Source organism: Podarcis liolepis (assembly GCF_965112155.1).
Source record: "Podarcis liolepis genome assembly, chromosome: 11".
In the NCBI taxonomy this organism is placed as follows: Eukaryota; Metazoa; Chordata; class Lepidosauria; order Squamata; family Lacertidae; genus Podarcis; species Podarcis liolepis.
The window spans coordinates 12,224,066-12,247,215 of record NC_139565.1 but is presented as its reverse complement, the minus strand read 5'-3'; the positions used below and the strand labels follow the sequence as shown (position 1 = coordinate 12,247,215).

The following is a 23,150-nucleotide window of genomic DNA, read 5'->3' as shown; positions in this document are numbered from 1 at the left end:
TTTGAGTGCCGCACTTGTGTTTTGTGTGTTACTCTGAGGTCTGTCTGTTTTTGCTATTTACTTTGTGTTTTTGCGGCTCTTTTTTGTTTTGTTTTTGTGACTGTGTGGAACCCAGTTCAGCTACTGATTGATTGATTGTGTGACTGCAGTACATTGTTTATTGCTTTCATTTTATGGATCAGTGGTCTCATGAGGTAGTAAAAATCATGTTAAATTGCTGTTTTTAAAAGTCTGCAACGGGTTAATCCTTTTTGCATTACTTTCTATGGGAAAGCGCACCTTGGTTTTGGAATGCTTTGGTTTTGGAATGGGCTTCCGGAACAGATTAAGTTTGAGAACCAAGGTACCAGTGTACTGGTTTCTTGTTCTTCCTCCCTTGCTTGATTTTCAGAGGTTTCTAGTTCAGTGTGGGGTTTGGCGCACTTTCCCACTGTGGATGAGATAGTGTGGCATGGCTTTTATGTGCCGCCTGGGCTAGAGGCTTTTCCACATTCATCGTTGAGCGCATTCTCACATTGCACCCCATGTGTGGTGCAGGTTGTAAATGGGGCAGAATTAAGCTACTTGTCACCGCTGGTAACATCCAGTAGCGTTGAACGTCTTGCTGTGCCCTGCGGGCCACAGGAATTGGATCTGAGTAAGCTTTCAGTTATATAACAGCTCTTGGGTTCCACAGGGTTCTTAAAGGTAAGAACTGTTTGGTTGTTTCCCGCAAAGAATGGTGCAGGTTTGTATACCTATTGTTTGCAGGGAGCAAGGGACTTATTGGTGGCAAGTCTTGGCCTCATCGCATTTGCCACATTTACACTGTAAGATGGCAACCGGCACCACATTTCCCTTACACAACGACCTGCCTTTCCTTTCAGTTTGGGAACATATTGCAGAGGTCAGGGGAATCCATTCACACTCATACGTTGCTATGAAGTTAAACGATAGGTGTGGTTAAGTGTCTTGCTGACATTTACTGCAGGTATCAGCACATTAAAAAGTAGAGACATCACCTTGCCAACAAAGGTCTGTATAGTAAAAGCTATGGTTTTCCCAGTAGTGATGTATGGAAGTGAGAGCTGGACCATACAGAAGGCTGATCGCCGAAGAATTGATGCTTTTGAATTATGGTGCTGGAGGAGACTCTTGAGAGTCCCATGGACTGCAAGAAGATCAAACCTATCCATTCTTAAGGAAATCAGCCCTGAGTGCTCACTGGAAGGACAGATCGTGAAGCTGAGGCTCCAATATTTTGGCCACCTCATGAGAAGAGAAGACTCCCTGGAAAAGACCCTGATGTTGGGAAAGATGGGAGGGCACAAGGAGAAGGGGACGACAGAGGATGAGATGGTTGGGTGGTGTTCTTGAAGCTACCAGCATGAGTTTGATCAAACTGCGGGAGGCAGTGGAGGACAGAAGTGCCTGGCGTGCTCTGGTCCATGGGGTCACAAAGAGTCGGGACACGACTAAACAACAACATCAGCACATTAAATTTATCTTCAGAGTGGAAACATCTGACCAGCCCTTTTGAAATGTGCTTGGCTGATATTTGTGTGAGGTGATCCTTTCCCACTAACTTCATGTGAGTATCGTTGGATGTGCGTAGTAGGATTGCATAGGAATTCTCTGAAAGTAATTACAGGGCCACACAACTTTTTCTGTTGGCGTATGCAAGGCTGAGACAATGCTTCTTCTTACTCTCTAAAACGTCTGCCATTGTTTCATGATTCTGGCAAAAAAGAAAGAAAGTCAGAGACATAATTAGCATGGCTAATCAAATAGGAAAACAATGCCAGAATGAACTTAAGCTTGTCATTTACGTCAGAAGGTGGGAAAATACCGGTTAAAGCGAGTCCTCTTTATGCCAAGAAATGTGTTTTGTGTCCCTTAATAACTTATAATTTGCAATAGGTTGGACTGTATATTTGAACTATGGAGAAGAAAATACTTAAAAACAACAACCCTCTTTTCCATAGCTAAAATGGTCAAATGTTTAGAACCCTAATAATGCATTCTAAAGGATTTATATATTTATTTTATACATACATACATACATTTATATCCCGCTTTTCCTCCAAGAAACTTAATTTCCCCCTCCCCATATATCCTGAAAACAATCCTGTGAGTTAGGTTGGACTAAGAGACAGTGACTGGCCCAAGATTTAAACATGTGGTGATGCTCTGCTTTTGCAACACACTGGGTTGAGTCGCAATGGTGGCAAAATGCTGCATATCGTTGTGTTGCATGTGGGACTTGCTTCACTGCTGGTGTAGCGGTTTCTTCTGGCAGCCCTGGCCAAGGGGGATAGTGCAGATCACCTTTAAAGGAGCCTTTAAAGGCCTGCCAGATCTTTTAGCAAAAGCCTACAGTGGTCTCCATTTTGGGAGAAGACTTTAGAGAATGATAGTTCTTGCAGGAAGATCTAGGACCTGCCTAGATGTCTACAGTGGATGTCTCCTGTTTTCACTATCATTGCGTAGTTATATCAATTGACCAGCTACATTTTCCCTCTCCCAGTCTTCTAACAAAATGTTTTAGAGTTTTGTGATGAAACAATACTATATGGTGCTGGAAGGAGGTCCCATACCATGGCATCAAGCAGAGAGTCTCCAGTGAGGAAGGGCTGTAGGTCAATAGTAGAGCATCTGCTTTGCATGCAGAAGGTGTCAGGATCAATTCCTGGGCGCCTCCAGGTAGGACTTTTGAGAAACCCTGCCTGAAACTCTGGCGAGCTGCTAGCAATCATTGTAGAAAATACACTGATACCTTGGTTTACAACCATAATCAGTTCTGGAGGTCCGGTTGTAAACCAAAACAGGTTGTAACCCAAGGCGCGCTTTCACCAATGGGGCCTCCAAAAATAAAATAAAATGGTTGTAATCCAAAAAAAGGGACATACACTTCAGGGTTTGACGTTGTAATCCAAAACAGTTGCAAACCAAGGTACCACTGTACTGAGGTAGATGGACCATTGTTCTGACTTGGTATGAGGACACTTCCTATATTCCCTTATTTTCTGTGCTAATTTTTGCTCCACAAACCTTGCAGATTACACCTCTGTAGAGCAAGGGCATCTTCTAGGCAGCCACAGCAATCTGAATATAGCCGACACACACAGCAACCTGAATATTGATCTCAGAAGTTGGTTGAGACAGGCCGGAGCTTGTATGACGGTTAGCATCCCGTTCGCCGTGCAGAGCACCTTGTCTCGAACCGTAGCCACACAGACCTGGCCTCACCCTGCAGCAGGTGATCTTGCCTTCTGTAGTTCAGTGGTAGAGCATGCAGGCACTTCCAGAGTCCGTTCCTGGAATCTCCCTGTAGGACTGGGAAGGACCCCTGTCTGAATGCCAGAGAGCTGCTTCCAGGCATTGTAAACAGAGCAGAGAAAGATGGACCATTGATCTGACAAGGCAGCTTCCAATGTTCCTTTTATTTTCTCCAGCCCTTAACCACCTCACCTGCCTGCCTTCGAAGAACCTCACCTGTCTCATGTCCGTTTGCGACTTGGCACTAGAACTGGACTTCCAGTTGTGCATCGTCTTGGAGCTTTGCCAAGGCCCGACACGTTCTCTCTCTCGCTAAAGGTTTTTGCATTATTTAGCTTGCTTTTTCCTAGCCACTGCTTCCTCTTCTGAGACCCCGAGAGCTCTCCTGTATGCTAATACTACTTGCTCGTGACACACAAACCATTGCAGGGCTCCTTTCTGTCTTAAGAAATAAATTAGTCCCGTGGAATCCTTTGCACAAAACATCCTGACTATGTGCAAAGCTTGTCATTGCCACGTTGGACATTTTGGCACAATCTTTGCAAGGTATGTGTAAAACGGATTTGATTCACAAATCTAAAATTGCTGGGAAATAAGCCACTCTTTCATTTGGATTCAAAAAGCCCTCACTCGACCATTTTTAAAATCCCTTTTTTTCTCCTTTTGTATAACCAGTCTTTAAACAGTTAAAACATCGAGATTGGAGCAGTTTAGCATAATTTTTAGTCAAATTTTGAAGCACACAAATAGACCAAAGGATATTTTATAAAGACTTGGCTTTCAGAAATGGAAATTCCTTTTTAAAAAACCTTATTAATATTTATAACTAATAATTAGATGCTACAAACCTCATTTCATAAGTGAGATGGCCACAAATTCCTATGTACAGGCAAAACTATTGCTGATAAATTACAGAGTTGGGATGTTTCCTTTCCCAGTTACCATAAAAATGCCCTGTGGTGTTACGTCTCATGAACAAGAAATACTTCGGCATTTTAAATCTTAAGTGGTGAACCCCAGGAGACATTTATACTCTAAAGTATCCCCTTTCACAGCGGCTTTTTGTGAATAAATTAGGTATTTCTGTGCAATTTACCTTGACAATTACTAGAACAGGCAGCTGTATTGAAAAGGAAATTCCATCCATTTCATTATAAGTTTCACAAAAGAAATGAGCTTAATTGCTCAGGTCAAATTGCTTATTCAGATTCCCCCCCCCCCTTCTGTCAGAGGAACATGCAAGTGTTGTCAGAGTTGGGGGGGGGTGAGTCCTGATACATTTTGTTATGCATTAGCCTTGTCTTGTGGGAAATACTGTTGAAATGAAAGGTGGGGGGGGATTCCCCTCACCTTTCTCCCCTAAGAATAGATAGAAAATAATTCCTCAGCTATAACCCCAAAGGATTACGACCCAGTTTCTTTAAAAGTCTATAATCTTTGCACAAATGGTGCTGGGAAATATACAGTACGTTAATGCAAGCAGATAGGGACGCGGGTGGCGCTGTGGGTAAAAGCCTCGGCGCCTAGGACTTGCCAATCGTCAGGTCGGTGGTTCGAATCCCCGCGGCGGGGTGAGCTCCCATCGTTCAGTCCCAGCGCCTGCCAACCTAGCAGTTCGAAAGCGCCCCCGGGTGCAAGTAGATAAATAGGGACCGCTTACTAGTGGGAAGGTAAACGGCTTGTCACGCTGGCCACGTGACCCGGAAGTGTCTGCGGACAGCGCTGGCTCCCGGCCTCTAGAGTGAGATGAGCGCACAACCCTAGAGTCTGGCAAGACTGGCCCGTACGGGCAGGGGTACCTTTACCTTTACCTTTAATGCAAGCAGGTCTTGAGGCATTTTGAAAAATCATCATTTCATCTCCATTGTGGGCTTCCAAATGCAGTAGTTCAAAGTGGGAGGCTTTAATATTTCACAACCTTTTGGCCTTCCTCAGTCTTTTATTAGCAGTACAATTGTACCTTGGTTTTCAAACACCTTGGGAGTTGAACGTTTCGGCTCCCAAGCGATTGAAAACTGGAAGTGATTGTTCCGGTTTTCAAACGTTCTTTGGAACCCGAACATCCGATGCGACTTCCATGGCTTCTTATTGGCTGCAGGAGATTCCTGCAGCCAGTCGGAAGCTGCACCTTGGTTTCCAAATGTTTTGGAAGTCGAACGGACTTCCGGAACGGATTCTGTTCGACTTCCAAGGTACCACTGTACATGCCTAATTTATCTAGGAGGATAAGCATTTTCAGATATCCATGCAGACGTCTGCAGTGTTTAGGTGATTAGTAAACACTATTTCTGAATGAGTCACACTTCGCTATTCTGACTGCCAGCCTGAGCTTAAAACACCTGGAGTTAGTCGGTCCACCCGACATGCCAGTAAGAAACTATGTGCTGTTTCTGCCTGTCAGGTTTCCTGACTGAGACGATGAATCATCTGCACTGCCCCACTTTGCAAATTTACACCGGTAAAGGGTCAAACAGGCATTGCATCAGAATTGGGTATTGGCATGGTCGTGCTTAAGAACTGTTTCATTGGGGCAATGATGCTTGAGTGTTGAATCACAAGGTTCAATTCCTGGCATCTCTAGGTAGAGCTTGGGAGAGAATCCTGCCTGAAATTTCGGAGAGTCGCTGCCATTCAGTATTGTCGGTGCTGAGCTAGGTAGATCATGGTCTCAGTGAAATGCCTTTTCCCGTGTCCACTCATTACCTGCCTGGGACACACCTGGAAAGATACGGGGAGGAATTCAGTGCCAAGCTAAGTTGATGGTTAAATTGGAACAAGCATTTTGGTTTGCCAGATGAAACAGCCCCTCTCTCCTGTTCTGAGGGTTCTCGCAGAACCACTGCCCCCCATTTCAGGGGCATCATGAAGATAGGAGGAGAGAAAGCCCCATTGTGCACACAGAAGACCTTGTTGAGGGTTTTGCCAACTGGACTTGTTAGGCCATGGGTAGGCAACCTAAGGCCCAGGGACTGGATCCGGCCCAATCGCCTTCTCAATCCGGCCCGCAGACGGTCCAGGAATCAGCGTGTTTTTACATGAGTAGAATGTGTGCTTTCATTTAAAATGCATCTCTGGGTTATTTGTGGGGCATAGGAATTCATTCATTTTTCTTTCTTTCAAAATATAGTCCGCCCGTCCGCCCCCAAGGTTTGAGGGAGAGTGGACCGGCCCCCTGCTGAAAAAGTTTGCTGACCCCTGCGTTAGGCGAATCCCTCCCATGACTTCTGATGACACAACCTCCCATTTTACACACCAGATTCCAGTGGTTGTGTCGCAGTAGAAAAATGCATTTAAGGTGGCAATCATGTGTCCGTTGTGGCGTGAACTCTTGTCACATACAAGCATCTTTGTCAAATCGAAAGCCACTCCGACTGTTCCTTGCAAGGGTTGTGCCATAATAAATGTGTTAGCCTTTAACGTGCCACAGGAATCTTTGGTTGTGTTACACACTCATTCTTTTCTTACTGTACAACCATCTGAGTAGTCTTAACTCCTTGGCTATATTTTTGTTTTAAGAGGTGTGATAGTAGATTCAAAGAATCTTTTGAATGTGCCTTGCTATCATGTTCTGGTCACTTGGAAAATAAGTGGGGTAGCCCTCAAATAGTTATTTTTGGTTTGGATTTCTGACGTACATAAGACCAGACAAGCATCAGTGGGTTAAACACTCTGAATTGCAGTGTAGTGCAAAGGGCATTGCTAGAACATTGTTTCCATCCTATTTTGTGGGGAGAGGCTGTTTTTGGACATGATGAGGCTTGACTATATGCAGTGAGAAATGCCTGGAAGGGGGGGGGGGAATTAACGCTCTTAAGGCTGAATATGTGATGGTGCAACATTTTGAACTTTGAAGTGCTGTGTGTGACCTGTGTGATAAAACCAGGTCTGAAAGACGAATAATGTTGAGACTTGCAGAAATCAGATTGCATGCTCAAAGTGTTCAAACTTGCAGTTTTGTGGCAGCTCATCAGAGGCCGATAATTTGTATTTGATTCTGTGCCAAGCAGATCCCCCCCCCCCCCCGGAATGAAATCCACCCCATACAGAACTACTAGGAACTTCTCAGAGCTAGCATTTGGACAGGGACAAAAAGGAAATTTGTTGGTAGTTTTGAGTCTCAGGAATAATACAGTGGTACCTCAGGTTAAGTACTTAATTTGTTCCGGAGGTCTGTACTTAACCTGAAACTGTTCTTAACCTGAAGCACCTCTTTAGCTAATGGGGCCTTCCGCTGCTGCCGCGCCGCCAGAGCACGATTTCTGTTCTCATCCTGAAGCAAAGTTCTTAACCTGAAGCACTATTTCTGGGTTAGCGGAGTCTGTAACCTGAAGCGTATGTAACCTGAAGCGCATGTAACCTGAGGTACCACTGTACTCTAAACCAGGGTGGGGAACCTCTGGCCCATGGGCTGCCAGGCCTCCTCATTTTGCCCAAACCACACCCCACATACCCAATGCTTGAGACCATACAATGACGGCCAGCTGATGGTTGGGTCTTCACAAGCCCCTTTCAAAGCGCTGGGCAAGTTAGTGCTTTGAAAGAGGTTTCTGAAGACACCTGAGGGCAAAAAAGGCCTATCCATCTGTCACATTTCTCCTGTGAGAGGTGGGGGAGCTAACATTATGCCCCACCCAGACCAGAAAGGTTTCCCACCCCTGTCCTAAAAAAATAACTGTAACCACCACCAAGACAGTGTAGACTTGCACGTTCGTTCTTGATTTTGCTCAAGTATTCTTACAAGAAGGTAAGGCAGCCCTGTTTAGGGAAGTTTTTAATATTTAATGCTGTATTGTTTTTAACACTTGATTGTATTGTTTTTAACACTTGATTGTATTGTTTTTAACACTTGATTGTATTGTTTTAACACTTGATTGGAAGCTGCCCAGAGTGGTTGGGGAAACTCAGCCAGATGGGTGGGGTATGAATAATCTATTATTATTATTATTATTATTATTATTATTATTATTATTATTATTATTATTATTATTTGCATCCAGCTCAACTCATGCTTGGAGCAGACCCACAGAAATAAATGTATCATAAATCAGTATGATGAACTGTATAAGTATGATATAGTTTACTTATTTTGTGTAGAAAAGGACATCTTCATGCCCTGCTACCACAAAGGGAGTCAACCTGCACGGGCTGAGGGATTTGTGTGTTGGTTACATTGCCATGCCCCCAACACTCAAGAGAGCATGTTGCCTGAAACCCTGGAGAGCTGCTACCAGTCAGAGTAGACAATACTGAACTGGATGGACCAATGATAATGACTTGTAAGGAAGTATTCCTAACGTAGACACAGCCAGAGGAGCCCTGTGATACACTCTGTTAATGCAATGACAAACACACCTGGGCGATTGCTGGTCTGAGTCTCTCTCCAATGTGCAAAACATCTTACCTTTCCCACTGCAGGCATACGACTATACAACAGCAACAAGCAAGGAACGCTATGGTTCCTACTTTCATTTACCCTCCCTATATTCGGATTCTCAGATACACACACGAACACCCAATTTTATATTTGGACTGTCAGGGAACTGCCATTAGTGCCGGAGGGAGAGAGAGAGCTGCAGAGGGATCCCAGAGAGCGTCCCGGGATTGGGAGAGGCAGCCCATCTTCTGGGGAAGGGAATCTGCTCAGCTCCAGTGGAGAAGGGGGGCAGATGGGGGTATCTGAGAGGGAGTCACATGACTCCTTGCCTGGGACCAGTGGGGGGAGGAAGTGTCCTCCGCTGCCTACGCCTTCTTTGCGCAGAAGGCTTCCGCGCAGGGAAAGTAGGAGGAGACTGGGCGTGAAAGAACTTCTATGCTGGAAGAAGTTTAAGAAACGCCCACTGACGGATTCTGCCAGCGATTGAGACAGCCACGGGTGAGTGGCTGTCCGGACAGAAAGGGTTCACTTAGGCAACCCAGCCAGGTGTGGGCACCGGCTTACGCACGAGCAACCCCTTGAACCACTACATGGACATACTCAGTTTAAGAACAGCCCTGTTCACGAACTATTTGGTTTACGAACTCCGCAAAACCAGAAGTAGTGTCCCGGTTTGTGAACTTTACCTCATTCTAAGAAGGGAATATGAATGGTGGAAGGGCACCGGCGGTGGGAGGCCTCATTAGGGAACGCGCACCTCAGTTTAAGAACAGACTTCCAGAACGGATTAAGTTTGTAAACCGAGATACCACTGTGTTGCAAAACAGGAACAGACATGCTCTGGAGGTTCTTAGGAAATTTCCAGGCTTTCTTCAAGCCCAGTTTCCTCTTGACATCTGGACAGAAACTGTGGTTTGATTTCTGAAGTAGAAGCCAGGATATGGAACAGGCAAACACCCCTGCTTTGTAGATAGAGATTCAACCCAGTTTACAATAGTTTGGCCACATCATGAGAAGAGAAGACTCCCTGGAAAAGACCCTGATGTTGGGAAAGATGGAGGGCACAAGGAGAAGGGGACGACGGATGACGAGATGGTTGGATAGTGTTCTTGAAGCTACAAACATGAGTCTGGCCAAACTGCGGGAGGCAGTGGAAGACAGGAGTGCCTGGCGTGCTCTGGCCCAGGGGGTCACGAAGAGTCGGACACAACTAAACGACTAAACAACAACATGGTTTGATCATAAATGGAAATGGAAGGTTTCAATGAATGAAAAGAAGATGCTCAGCTCTTAAATTGTGTTCCGTAGCTGTGTGTATTTTAAAGCATTCAATTTGAGCAGATGTATGGATAGGAAGCAAATGAGAAGCAGAGGCCCTGAGCTTGTATTGTACAAGGTCCTTGCCACTATTCTGTGGGAGCGATGTGCTTAGCAGGCTCCTAATTGGATCCCACTGGTGTTGCCTGTTCAGTAATCCAGATAACTGTAGCTTCAGTATTATCAATATTGACATTAGTGCCTCTAATGTTTTTAGCTAGGAGTTCTGCAGCAGTGTAATTTGTCTGCGGCAGTATATTTTACAACTGTACTTCAACTCACCATTCCAAAGAAGAAAAGTATGGCATACGTTTCTTAAATTAAAAAATTCCAGTCTCTTTCCCAATTAAAAATAGTGGGGTGGGGGGGTAAAATGTTGCTCCCCCCCCAACTTTCACTTCTGTACTTCCAGGAGGTTTTGAATTTACAGAAAAAAGAACTTCAGGGATCATTATAGACCCCATTTATTAACCATACCCTTGTACAGAAGCAATCATCTTTTGTATTGTTTATTCCCAGATTAAGTGAGTATAGGATTGAATTATTTAGCATTCAAACATCTAAACAGGGCATGTTTTGCTGATGTTCCTCGTCTTCTATACAGTGTATAGAACTGGAATTCAAACTGCACAGCACTACAGTTCCTCCTGAATTAGTTTGTGCTCCTTCAAATGGTGTATCAGTGGGCTTCAAGTCTGCTTAGGAAGAGCAGTGTTGTGGTGGAGTAAGATGGCTGACTCCCTTTAGGAATCAACTTGCATGCTTCCCCTCAAGAAAAATAGGAAGAATTTAAGGTTCCTTTCCTGAAGCAGATTCCCCTTACCTTTCAAGGTGTGTGTAGGGCAGGTTTATCTTCTTGAAAGTGCTGTTGTATTTTGTTTGGATAATAGAGGATTTTTTAATGGGGGGAGACATCTATATAATTCTGAAAATACAAGTACATGTGGAAAAGCGGCAACAGGAAATGTCAAAGGAAATTATTAATGTACCCAAAAAAGATGGAATGAATTGAATTTCTGTTCTGCCTTTCTCTTATTGCTTTTGTCAAGGGTGGAAAATTAATCTTCCTTGTTCATACAAAGGCTGCTTTCATTTAAATCAAGAGAAACATGAATGGCTTTTAAGGAGCAATTAACTTTCGCTATCACTTAACTGTTAATTTGCTTTAATTAAACAAAATCAATATCCTTAATGTTTTGCTGCTTACAGGAAGCAGGCTCTTCGGACAACCTGACCTTAAGAACCTTTGCCATCTTCCTCCTCCGTATTTATTTATTTATAGCTTTAGTTCATGTGTCCGGAGAAGGAAAAGCGAAAGCTATCTTTGTAGCTTCTTTAGCCAAGCAACGCTATGTCTTGCTCTTCATTCTCTCATTTCTCTTGAAGGCTGCTAGAAAACAGGAATAGAAAGCGAGGCATGCCCAGCAGAAACATTTCACGACTTTCGTTTCTGAAATTTGAAATGTGACTCTAGCACCCATCCACAAACAAATGTGAAAGATGCACAACTTTAGTGGGATTCCAGTGTTGTAGGCTGGTCATAGATTGAGCGCCACTGTGCGAAGGGTGAACAACTCCAGCCAGATATAGCAGAGCATCCCATTCCATGCTTTACAAACAGCTGGCTTTTCCTGTGACTGTTATTTATAAATTGTATGTGTGATTGTGTGAGTGTGCTGATATTATAATGTATTTTTTACCTGCTTATGCTTTTAATTACACTGTAAGTTGCTCTGAAACCTTTGTGTAATGTGCCAAATAAATAAACCAAGAAGCTCAGGGGTGTGCGTCACTCCAGTTTTGTCTTGGCTCTGTGGTGAAAACCGACCAGTGCCAAGCATACTTGTGCATGTGTGTCTGCCCATACAACAGTTGTTTTTTTTAAAAAAAAAGTTGGTGTATTGAGAGGAAGAGAACGAGGGCAGCATGCAGAGAAGAAGAGTGATGACCGTGAGTGACTTGTGGCTTAGAATGCAAAATTGGGAAGAGTGGAGCCTCTTTCTTCCATTGCACCGATGCACATGGGTTGTGCAGTGTGAAAGGAGATAATGCATTCTGACAGATTTATTTTTGGCTCCTTATCCCTGGATAATTTGCCAGGGAACAGCTTCTCTGTTTTCCCAATTGTTTCGAATTTCTGCTGAAAAGCCTGGGAGCTGTGTGTTGTGTGTTGGAACGTACTGCTTGCAGTTCTGTGCATTTGCTGATTGCAAGTGCCAACAAGAGCACCGTGAATATACTTACTCCTTTCCCTTGCTTCTATTATGTGCATTGCCGTTAAACTTCAATTACTGATCTGGCGGTGTTTACTGTGCTGCAGACGATTCACTCAGGAACATTCCTTCCATGGAGAGGATGAAATGATTGGGAGGAAGTGACTTTTGTATTGTCTTCTCCACCTCCAAGGAAGCAGGAGTTGATGGCACGTCAGATCAATGGTTTTCAGCTGTGCGGCTGGCCTCACTGTTTAGCAGTGCTACCACCATACAAATGTATAGTAACAAATCATTCAGGAGTGGGTCCTAAAGTGCATGTTCGAGTTAAAGATAGGATCCCAATTCTGAAAAGGTTGATGGCTACTGAGTTTATTGTTGATGGGGAACCTTGGGCCCGTGAGGGGCTGCTTACACCTCCCAGACCTTCCAGTTTCGCTCTTTGCATGGAAAAGTCCAAACCATGCCCTGTCCTTCTCAGTGTTATAAATGCAGGTATATAAGAAATGCAGGTATATAAGGAGCCAAATGGCTCCTTAAACCAAGGTTGTAGTCACCAAAATGGAATGTCTAGTTGCCATTTTTGGGTAAGATGGCTTTAAAGTCTTATTTTTCAAATGATGGACTGACTGTGATTGATTGTCAGCTAAACATCTGGGTAGTTCAGATGACAACCACGAGCTAGGTTAAGGGTTTTGAAAACCTTAAAGAAGAAAGGCCACTTGATTCAGGGACAATTCCCATATATTTTGGCCTAGTCCTCTTTTTCTTAATGGTGACTGCTCCTGCTCAAGCTGCACAGAAAAAGCATTATGGGTCCAGAAATCCATTACGATTGTGCAGATAAAATATAATGGATAGAATTCTACAGAATGGTGTATTAGTGTGTGAAAACTGTTGAGATCCACTGATCCCCAGATGGTGGAGATGTCAGGTCCCATCCTGGCGCCCAGGCATCCTCACTTGGTCACAAGTGGGTGAAGGCCAGGTGCAAAATGGGCCTGGTGCCTGGCTAATTTCAAACTCGACTTCAGGTGCAAGGCAGGCAAAGCCATGATGCCAAATTCGCAAGGAAGAGCAAGGACCATTTAAATGCACTCCTAAGGGGACACAGGTGGTGCTGTGGTTTAAACCACTGAGCCTCTTGGGCTTGCTAATCAGAAGGTCAGCGGTTCGAATCCCTGTGACGGGGTGAGCTCCTGTGGCTCTGTCCCAGCTCCTGCCAACCTAGCAGTTCGAAAGCATGCCAGTGTATGTAGATAAATAGGTACCACTGCGGTGGGAATATAAATCGCATTTCTGTGTGCTCTGGTTTCCGTCACGGTGTCCTGTTGCGCCAGAAGTGGGTTAGTGATGCTGACCACATGACCCGGAAAGTTGTCTGTGGACAAACACTCCCTCAGCCTGAAGCAAGATGAGCACTGCAACCCCACAGTCGCCTTTGGCTGGACTTAACCGCCCAGGGGTCCTTTACCTTTACCTTTACCCGTCATCTGTTTGCTGCAGTCTGAGATGAGCTCTCCAGATAATGTTTTTACCAACATCTGCCAGCTTCTCTTAGGTCCACCATGAGATGTCCACCAGCTTCTAATCACAGATACCAGCAGCCTTCAAGCAAGCAAACCTGCCTTATTATCACTCCCTAGCATCCCACTGCCAGAGGATTGCTTCCTTCCATTCACCACTTTGCCTCCTCCAAGTGGAAGAAATCTGGGCAGTGCTGAATGTCACATCCATTGCCAGGTGTGTCCTGCTGGAAATAAAAAAGGGCTTTCCCCTTGGCCGGCCTATATAGCCACTCAGTTGCCAAGTGCTTTTGTGACATCACAAGAAACCCACAGCCAATGGCAACAGCTGGGGAGGCATCATCTTCATTGCTTTGAGCCTCACAATGGTGGGTGGACCTATCAGTGATTGTGTGCTTGTTTATTGAGGACACAGGTGGTGCTGTGGTCTAAACCACTGAACCTCTTGGGCTTCCCAATCAGAAGATTGGCAGTTCGAATCCCCGCAATGGAGTGAGCTCCTGTTGCTCTGTCCCAGCTCCTGCCAACCTAGCAGTTCAAAAGCACACCAGGGCAACTAGATAAATAGGTACCTCCACGGTGGAAAGGTAAACAGCATTTCCATGCACTCTGGCTTCCATCATGGTGTCCCGTTGCACCAGAAGCAGTTTGGTCCTGCTGGCCACATGACCTGGAAAGCTGTCTACTTTGCCTGAAAAGCGAGATGAGCCCCGCAACCCCATAGTTACTTAACTAACCAGGATTCTTTTACCTTTACCTTACTGCCGAGTGAAAATGACATTGCAGTCTGCTTCTCATAGCGGTCCTGTGTGATATATTGATATATCACCCAGGCCTAATAATCATACTTTCCCCCATGGACTCTCAAAACATCCCTCACCAGCCTTGAGGGATATCCATCACCAATTAGCTCCAAGCCTCCAGAAAAACCAGTTTTACCAAATTATTCCCCAGAGACCGCCTAGTAAGCAAGAACAGGTCATGACCTACATAACACCCCACATAAAATCCCCATTGTTTTGCTATGCAGCACACTACTCTGGAGTGGTAACCTATACATTCTGCGCTTTCAGCATGCAGTACTGAATAGATGTAAGTTAATTAAAAAGATGTCCCTTTAAAATTTTCTTTCACAAAGCAGCCACAAAGCTGGGTGGGTTGGTGTGATGTGACCTGGTCAGGAAGAAGTGGAGAAAGTAGTTTATCGCTAGGCAGAAGGAGAAGAGAGGACTGCTTCTGGAAAAGCACCAGCAAAAGTTGGGGAAGAAAGCCGGAGGAGAAGATTTCTAGTCGCATTTACCTCATGCCTTTGTGGTTTGAGAAGGGACATAACAAACCAAAATTAAGACAGGATGCTCAAATGACAAACCATAGGTAAAGGGTAAAGGGGCCCCTGACCATTAGGTCCAGTCATGGCCCACTCTGGGGTTGCGGCACTCATCTCGCTTTACTGGCCGAGGGAGCCGGCATACAGCTTCCGGGTCATGGGGCCAGCATGACTAAGCCGCTTCTGGCGAACCAGAGCAGTGCATGGAAACACCGTTTACCTTCCCGCTGGAGCGGTACCTATTTATCTACTTCCACTTCGTGCTTTTGAACTGCTAGGTTGGCAGGAGATGGGACCGAGCAATGGGAGCTCACCCCGTCACAGGGATTTGAACTACCGGCCTTCGGATCAGCAAGCCCTAGGCTCTGTGGTTTAACCCACAGCGCCACCTGTGTCCCACGACAAATCATAGCTAAAGCAAATTTGTAAGCTAGCGACCAATCACTGTTTCAAATTGTGGTTTGTTGCAGAAAAGCAAGCCATAGTTTGAATGTCCAAACCTGCCCTGGGTAACTAACCATGGCTTAGGTGCAAATGTCGCATATGGGAATTTTTTTTCAAGTAAATATGACAGGATTAAGCTTTAAGAGCCCACCCATATGGGACACAGGAGATGTACATTCAGGATTTTCTGTGTGGATTAAACTAATTAGTGAGCCCATGGAGATAGAGAAAGTTTGTGCTTGGGAAGAGCATAATGAGTCTTTTGTCCCTCCCCAAAGTTAGTTACAGTGGCTTTTACCGTTTCCCCTTGCAGAGGTGGTTCGTTACAGAGGGAGAAACCTGTCTTACCCCCTTGCAGAGCTCATAAAAAGCTTGGGGCAATTTCGACTGGGGAAAGGGTTGCCAGAGTGGCACCTCCTCATTCTTCAAAGTGGCTGCCTGGGGATAATAGCTAGTAAAAAGAACAGCAAAGCTAGCTACCCGTGGGAGATGCTGCTCACAGAAATAGCCAGTTCAGTGGCTCGCCAGTAGCTGATGTGTGGCACTCTAGTGAGGAGAGTGTATTCCCGCTCTTCGCCTTTGGCATCAGGAGGTGGCCGTGCAGAAGCACAGCAGCCGACCACATAGCAGTTCCTGGTTGCTGAATGGATAGTTGCCCCGCTGAAATCAGCAGCCTGCGCAGGGCTAAGTGTCCACTCAGCAACTGTGTGCAATAGATGGTGCTAATTGTGGCACACCAAACTGTTTCACCTGCCACCACTGCTTATGCTATGTCTTGTTCAGCCCTAAAATTAGTTAAGTGCAGTGCCTACATTGGTGCGTAACCTTTCTGTAATAAGAATATTTATTTTAACCCCAGTCGAGAATCCCACAATTTATATGCTCCTGCAACCGGGGTGTGTGGGTGTGTGTGTGTGTGTGTGGTGGGGGCAGTATAGAAAGCAATATTTTGGTGCCTGCTATTGAAAGGGTAGAATTGTACTGTGCATATGCAACGAATTCCATAAACTCTTTTGACCCAGACGCCACATGAGCTACTCTTGCTGCAGGAGGCTGTGCTTAATTACAATCAATAAACTCTACGTTCGGAGAAAGGAAAATGACCTTGTGTTGGATGGCTATACCACTGACCCCATTATTACAAAATGACCCCATCATCACCCAGATATCTTTGGATGCCTAGACTGCTGGCGTCTGTCATCTTTACTAGTGTTAGGTCTTTTAAAACTGCAATTTTTAAAAAAAGATTAAATGTTTTAACGTTTCTGTGTTCGCTTTGATATCTATTTTGGTGTATTCCTTTTCCAAGGCACTGAATAAACATAATCAGCGCTAATATATAATCAGTGGACTGCGGTGCACAGATTTATTCCCTTGAGCTGAGAACAATGGTGGGGTGTCAGCAAAACAATGCTCCATTAAGTTCAATGAACCTGACTCAGGTCCATTTTATATTTGCAGATGGACTGTGTTGGGGCAGAACCTCGTGGACAGCTGTAAAGCCGTTTTCCAAGTGGGTTTATGCTTTTTAAACCTGCCAAAGCTGCCGCCACTAGTTTCAACAGTTAGATCTGTGTGTGCTGTTTGGGGAGATACACACACACACACACACACACACACACACAGTTTGTTGTGCAGAGCTGCTGCTAGTGGCTTTTCAAGCGTCCACCCGCATTGCTGCCTGCAAATTGGGTTACAGATGCAGCCACAAACGATTTAGAATTAAATGACTAAGCCTCAGACTTCTGTACAATCCTCTGGTGCAGCTGTGAGGACGGTATTGAAAGCTTTCACGTCTGATTTCAATTAACTGCAGATAGCATCACGTCCAATTCCTATAGTCAATTATAACTGTGGTACAGTCTTGCCTTGAAAGTCAAACGAAATCCATTCCCGAAGTCTGTTCGACTTCCAAAATGTTCGGAAACCAAAGCGTGGCTTCTGATTGGCTGCAGGAAGCTCCTACAGCCAATCGGAAGTCACAGAAGACCCATCGGACGTTCGTCTTACAAAAGAACGTTTGAAAACTGGAACAGTCGCTTTCGGGTTCGATCAGTCGGGATCCAAAACATTCAAGAACTAGGCTGTTTGACTTCCAAGGCATGACTGAATATTGAAACAAGCCAGCTTCATAAACCACAGCTTGAAGTTGATTTGTTTCATAAACCAGGGGTAGGCAGAACTTGTGGAATTCATTTATCTTTACTAGAATCTGAAGATGGTTGCAAAATAGTGACTTAGGATGATAGATAAACACTTAGAATTGGGGAACAGGGTGTCTGAGTAGGAAATTGTTTTTGGTACCAGAACTGAACTCATATAGGCTTCTCACTTTGTGAATTGTTTGAATTTAATATGTACATAGCATGATCATCCTCGTCCTTCTCGCTTTTTGTGTTTTGGAAATCTCATCTAATAAAGACTGGTAGCCTCGTTAGACATCTGGGCTGAATTACATCTAACCAGCTTATCTGAGCAAATGTTTCCACCAGTTCACGCAGTGGAATTCCAGCTACAAATCAATGGCATTCTCCTACAAAGATGAGCAGCTTACAGTGGTTATGATTAAACAAATTCACTCTGCTTATTCTAACTTTTGGCATCTGCCCACAAATGCAGAGAGAATTGCCATTATGTAGGCTCGTGTTCGGTTGTTTATAATTCTGGAAGTAATTTGTGTTCTGCATTTGAGTCTGTTTGGGCAGTGGTGAAAGAAAGCATTTTTTTGTTTCAACTGGAAATGCAGGCTGTATTTTATATGCATAAGTATCAACCACTGAGCAGTTCTTTTTGATATGCATACTAATAAAATTTCATTATAGTTTAGTATTATATTCTAACTTCTGAAGAGTTCAGTTGCACAGGTAACCTAAAAAGTCACGGAAACTTTTCAAAATATTAGGTGGTTTGCCTTAAGTCCTTGCATACCAGATACCTAGGAATCTCTTAAAATTTTCAGGCTGCACTGAATATGTAGTTTCCCTGAAAATAATTGTTGCATTGTAATCTGTTAAATGTTTTATAAATAAACTTGTTCTTACATTCCTGATGAGCATTAGCAAAAGAGCTTTCTTGATCATACAACCTGTTTCAAATCCATGAACAAACATCGAATTTGATAAAACGTTGACATAAGATACTTTTTCAGGGATACCACACTTGGTGATTCAAGATGCCTTTGTTTGGTTTTGCTGTTTATTCCCTGCTAAAGTATGTAATTATAATTAATTTATTTGGCTCTGTGAGATAATAATTGGAAGACAATGGGGATTTTATGTTGCTGGCCCTGACCCCATGCTTCTGGAATTGATTTCAACTTCTGAATATACACAAGCGCTCTCACAACCACGTCAGTTGATGCAGTATCTAGCCAGCAGTATGACCCTTTCTCATCTGAATTTTAAGTACCTTTGTGCAAAGATATCAGTGTTAGAAACCAGTACGAATGACTGGACAGTAGCGGCTATTTCAGGAAAAACACAATTTGTCACTCTCTAGAAGTGTTGGAAACATGATATTTTGGATCAAGAAAGAAGCAGCTGGTTACCTAGCAGAACAAATTGAAATGAAGAGGTGTGGCAGGCAGACTAAATGAATCCAGAGGTTTACTAAACTTCCTAAGAATTACCGTATTTTTCGCCCTATAGGACGCACTTTTTCCCCTCCAAAAATGAAGGGGAAATCTGGGTGCGTACTATGGGGCGAATGCAGGCTTTCGCTGAAGCTTGGAGAGCGAGAGGGGTCGGTGCGCACCGACCCCTCTTGCTCTCTAGGCTTCAGGAAGACACCCGCAGCCTAGGCAGCCCTGCGGGAGTTCCCGCAGGGCTGTCTAGGCTGTGGATAGTAGACTGCTTCCCGGAGCGCCGGGCGCCCTGAAAGCAGAGCACCTGGCGCTTTGGGAACACATCTGCAGCCTAGGCAGCCCTGCGGGAGGTCCCACAGGGATGTCTAGGCTGCGGATAGCAGCCTGCTTCCCAGAGCGTTGGGCGCCCTGAAAGCAGAGCGCCCAGCGCTTTGGGAACACATCCCCAGTCTGCTTCCCGGAGTGTCGGGCGCCCTGAAAGCAGAGCGCCCGGCGCTTCGGGAACACATCCGCAGCCTAGGCAGCCCTGCGGCAGGTCCCCGCAGGGCTTCCCACGCTGCGGATAGCAGCCTGCCGCCCCGCGCGCTGGACAGACATCCGCAGCGTGGGGAGCCCTGCAGGAGTTCCCCGCAGGGCTCCCCACGCTGCGGATAGCAGCCTGCCGCCCGGCTCGCAGGGCACCCTGAAGTAGGGTGCCCCTCGCGCTGGGCAGACATCGGCCAGCCCCACAAGCTCGGGGGACAGCGGGGAGGCGCAGCACCGCCATCCCGCTGTTCCTCGACCTGGTTCGCTTTCCCTGACCTGCTTTTGGGGGGGAAATAAAGGGGGGGAAATTCCTTTATTCCCCCCCCAAAAAACTAGGTGCGTCCTATGGGACGAAAAATACGGTATGTAGCGAAGATTCTTTTGTGCTTGCATAAATTTGGCTCTCAGTGGAAGTAAATAAAGGAGATCATCAGGCTAATATGGTTACCCCATACAGTTGGATAAATTGCACATAGAATGCACATTATTAATTGTGCATTTAAGTTAGGCGTTAGCAAATGGCAGCCTCTGGGTCAAATGTGGTCTTCAAAGGAGTTCTGCCAGTCCAGATGCCAAAGTTGGCACTTGCGGCTTAGTTCTTTTGCCATGGCAGCGAGCCCTTTCCCCAAAAAAGAAAAAGTTGCTGTCGAGCAAAACTAGTTTTTCGCTAGGGAAAATATTAAGTGCTTGATGCAACAATCTGGTATTTTTATTATAAAATTATTAAATTTAAATGTCTGTGTTGCAAGTAAAACAATCTCTTACACTTTTGTTCCTATTGTTCTTCTGCTGCTTGGCTTTCCTTTTGACACTTCCTTGGCCATCTTTTGCTGTTATTTCACTTCTCCTTGTGTCTTAGATTCTTTCTTTTCTGCTGTAGGCTACATAAAGTTCTTTATTTCTCTCCTTTAAAAACTTCCTGTGACTTGATGTTTTTACTTCTGATTCTTCTTTATAGGATCCCCCCCCCCCCCGTGTGTGTGTTTTAAGAAAAGCAACAAAAAATGATATTCACGCCCATTTGGAATGGCAATTGCTTGTTTTAATAAAGGTGCTGTGATTTATTAATTACAGATTACCTTTGCAGAGTCCAATCTTGCTGCCTTTCTTCTCTGTCCAAACTTCCCTCTTTGTGTCTCCTTATTACTTAATTTGCCATCAGTTAGCGTCTGTTGCAAGTGCTATACAAATAATATTTAACAAACGGTGATGTACAATGGAAACATTTCAGGTGCCTTATTTATCCACATTAAAATATCCTTTTAGTATCAATGATTTGTTGCCTACTGCAAATACAGTGTTAGTCAAAGCTTGGCAGTTTCGAAGTTTCTAGCTTTTCAATGCACGTAACCCCCCCCCCCCCCCCGGAAAAGAGGCTAAATTAGATTACTTTCTAGGGCATCAATTTTTTTCTGATGCAAATCACCCTAGTTTTCCACTGAAAAACTTCTTCCGACACATCACTGATAACAATAGTAGCAGTGGTGATGTGGGGGTGGATTTATTCCTTGAGGTGAACTCCCCACTCAGAAATGAGTCACTTTCTCCCGTGTAAAAGGGAGACAAGCTTCTGTTCGCAGCTCGAAGGAAGTGTGAATGAACCCAGGAGCTTAGCAACAGGAACCATTCTCTCTTCTTGTGGTGAGATTTCCTTCAAGTCCCCTGAAGAGTTCTTTTTTTTAAAAAAAATGAAAATTGGCCAACCCCAACCTCTCTCACCACCAAAGGAACACAAGTAACGCTGACACCAAACTCCACATACATTAAGCATAATACAGTGGTGCCTCGCAAGACGAAAAGAATCCGTTCTGTGATTCTCTTCGTCTAGCGGTTTTTTCGTCTTGCGAAGCAAGCCCATTGACGGATTAGCGGATAAGCGCTATTAGCGGCTTTTAGCGGCTTATCTGCTGATCGGATCAGCTGATAAGCGGCTTAGCGGCTTAGAAAAAGGGGGGGAAGGGAAAAAACCCCGCAGGAACTCGCAAGACATTGTCGTCTTGCGAAGCAAGCCCATAGGAAATTCGTTTTGCGAAGCACCTCCAAAACGGAAAACTCTTTTGTCTAGTGAGTTTTCCGTCTTGCGAGGCATTCGTCTTGCGGGGCACCACAGTAGAAACATTGCCACCCGACCCCACCCCCACCCATCTTCCCTCCCCTCACTCCCCCTTTCTTCCTTCCTTCCTTCCTTCCTTCCTTCCTTCCTTCCTTCCTTCCTTCCTTTCTTTCTTTCTTTCTTTCTTTCTTTTTTCCTTCTCCCCCTAATTCCTCAACAAATGAAATGGATTTGTAAAAATGTTACATGGAAAAAATACGAGGCATTACACTTCTGTAAAACAAGAAAATCCTTAATTTAAAAAAAAAACCAACAAAAAAAAACATAATGGGAGTTTCTTTGCTGGCTAAGTGGCTATAATTGCCTGGGTATACTTGAGGGGCTGCCGTTCAGTGCTAGAAGGTGCCTTTTATGCGGAAGATGCTATTTTGGTCTCTGGCAACAGCCGCGGAGCGTACGCCTGCGCTGCCCGGGGCAGGCATGTGGGGCTCACCCCCGAGGGGTATGGTTACCAGATGTCCCTGTTTCCTGGGGGACAGTCCCCGGATTTACAAACATGTCCCCGGATTTATATTTTAAGTGTTGTAGATTTATTAGTAGGGAATGACTGTTGTGTGACTGGTTCAACGGCACAAGACACATTATAGGGGACTACCGGCGAGGCAAAATGGCAGGCGCCATGGCAGCGAGCAGCTCCTGAAGCCAGCCAGAGCCTACTGCGCTACAGGCTGGCTCCAGGCTGTTGATACTGCCACTGCCATTGCCAAGGGGGAACCGCTGACCTCCCCCCGCATCGTGGTGCGGGACTTGCTTCCGTGGCACCGAAAATCACATATGCACAGACACAGATACTGAAAATTGCAGACAGGTGCACGATCCAGCCCACGGAGGGATCTCCGTGGGACCGATCCAGCCCAGACAAGATAAACCTTGCTGACCCCTGGTTTATTGCTTTCATTTTATGGATCGATGGTCTCATTAGATAGTAAAATTCATGTTAAATTGCTGTTTTAGGGGTTGTTTTTAAAAGTTCGGAATGGGTTAATCCATTTTGCATTACTTTCTATGGGAAAGCACGCCTTGGTTTTGGAATGCTTTGGTTTTGGAACAGACTTCCAGGACAGATTAAGTTTGAGAACCAAGGTATAGGATCTTGAGGGGTAGAAAGCATCGGAAAGCTTCCGCCTGAGCCATGGAGCGCTGCAGTCAGTCAGTGACCTCCCAATGACTTGCCCAGGACTTAATACCCAAGCTGGGATTTAAACTTCACCCTCCCTGTTCGAAGGCCAGGGCCCAATGTAATATACCACACCCAATCTGGTTACGAGGACCGTGTGTGCAGCATCCTTTTTGTGAATGTGACAGCTCATCCAGAGGATGATCTCTGCACAGGAACTTGAATGAATGGAGCAAAATATTAGGGCCCTGGATTGATAGCTTGAAATTTCGTTTGAGCAGATAGCTTTTAAAGTGCGAGTAGCTGGATCGCCATCGCTAAGCTTAGCTTGGCACCGCCACCTTTTGCTTTTA

At 45.0% G+C, this 23,150-nt stretch overlaps 2 protein-coding genes and 1 long non-coding RNA gene across 7 annotated transcripts in view; 2 read left to right on the top strand and 1 right to left on the bottom strand.

The window, feature by feature from the left end:
* Nucleotides 1-23,150, top strand: part of LOC310688492 (uncharacterized protein) — a 193,396-nt gene that overhangs the window by 90,705 nt on the left and 79,541 nt on the right. The gene's annotated exons all lie outside the window — the stretch shown is intronic.
* SEMA4D (semaphorin 4D) overlaps nucleotides 1-23,150 on the top strand; it is a 118,348-nt gene that overhangs the window by 35,622 nt on the left and 59,576 nt on the right. Inside the window, exon 1 of one of the 4 annotated variants that reach the window (XM_083464839.1) lies at nucleotides 3,440-3,576. The exons of the other annotated variants lie outside the window; for them this stretch is intronic. The gene's annotated coding sequence lies outside the window, so the exon portion shown is untranslated. Of the gene's footprint in view, nucleotides 1-3,439; nucleotides 3,577-23,150 lie in introns of those variants that run through there. 4 annotated transcript variants of the gene reach the window in all.
* LOC310688506 overlaps nucleotides 1-23,150 on the bottom strand; it is a 486,265-nt gene that overhangs the window by 421,747 nt on the left and 41,368 nt on the right. The gene's annotated exons all lie outside the window — the stretch shown is intronic.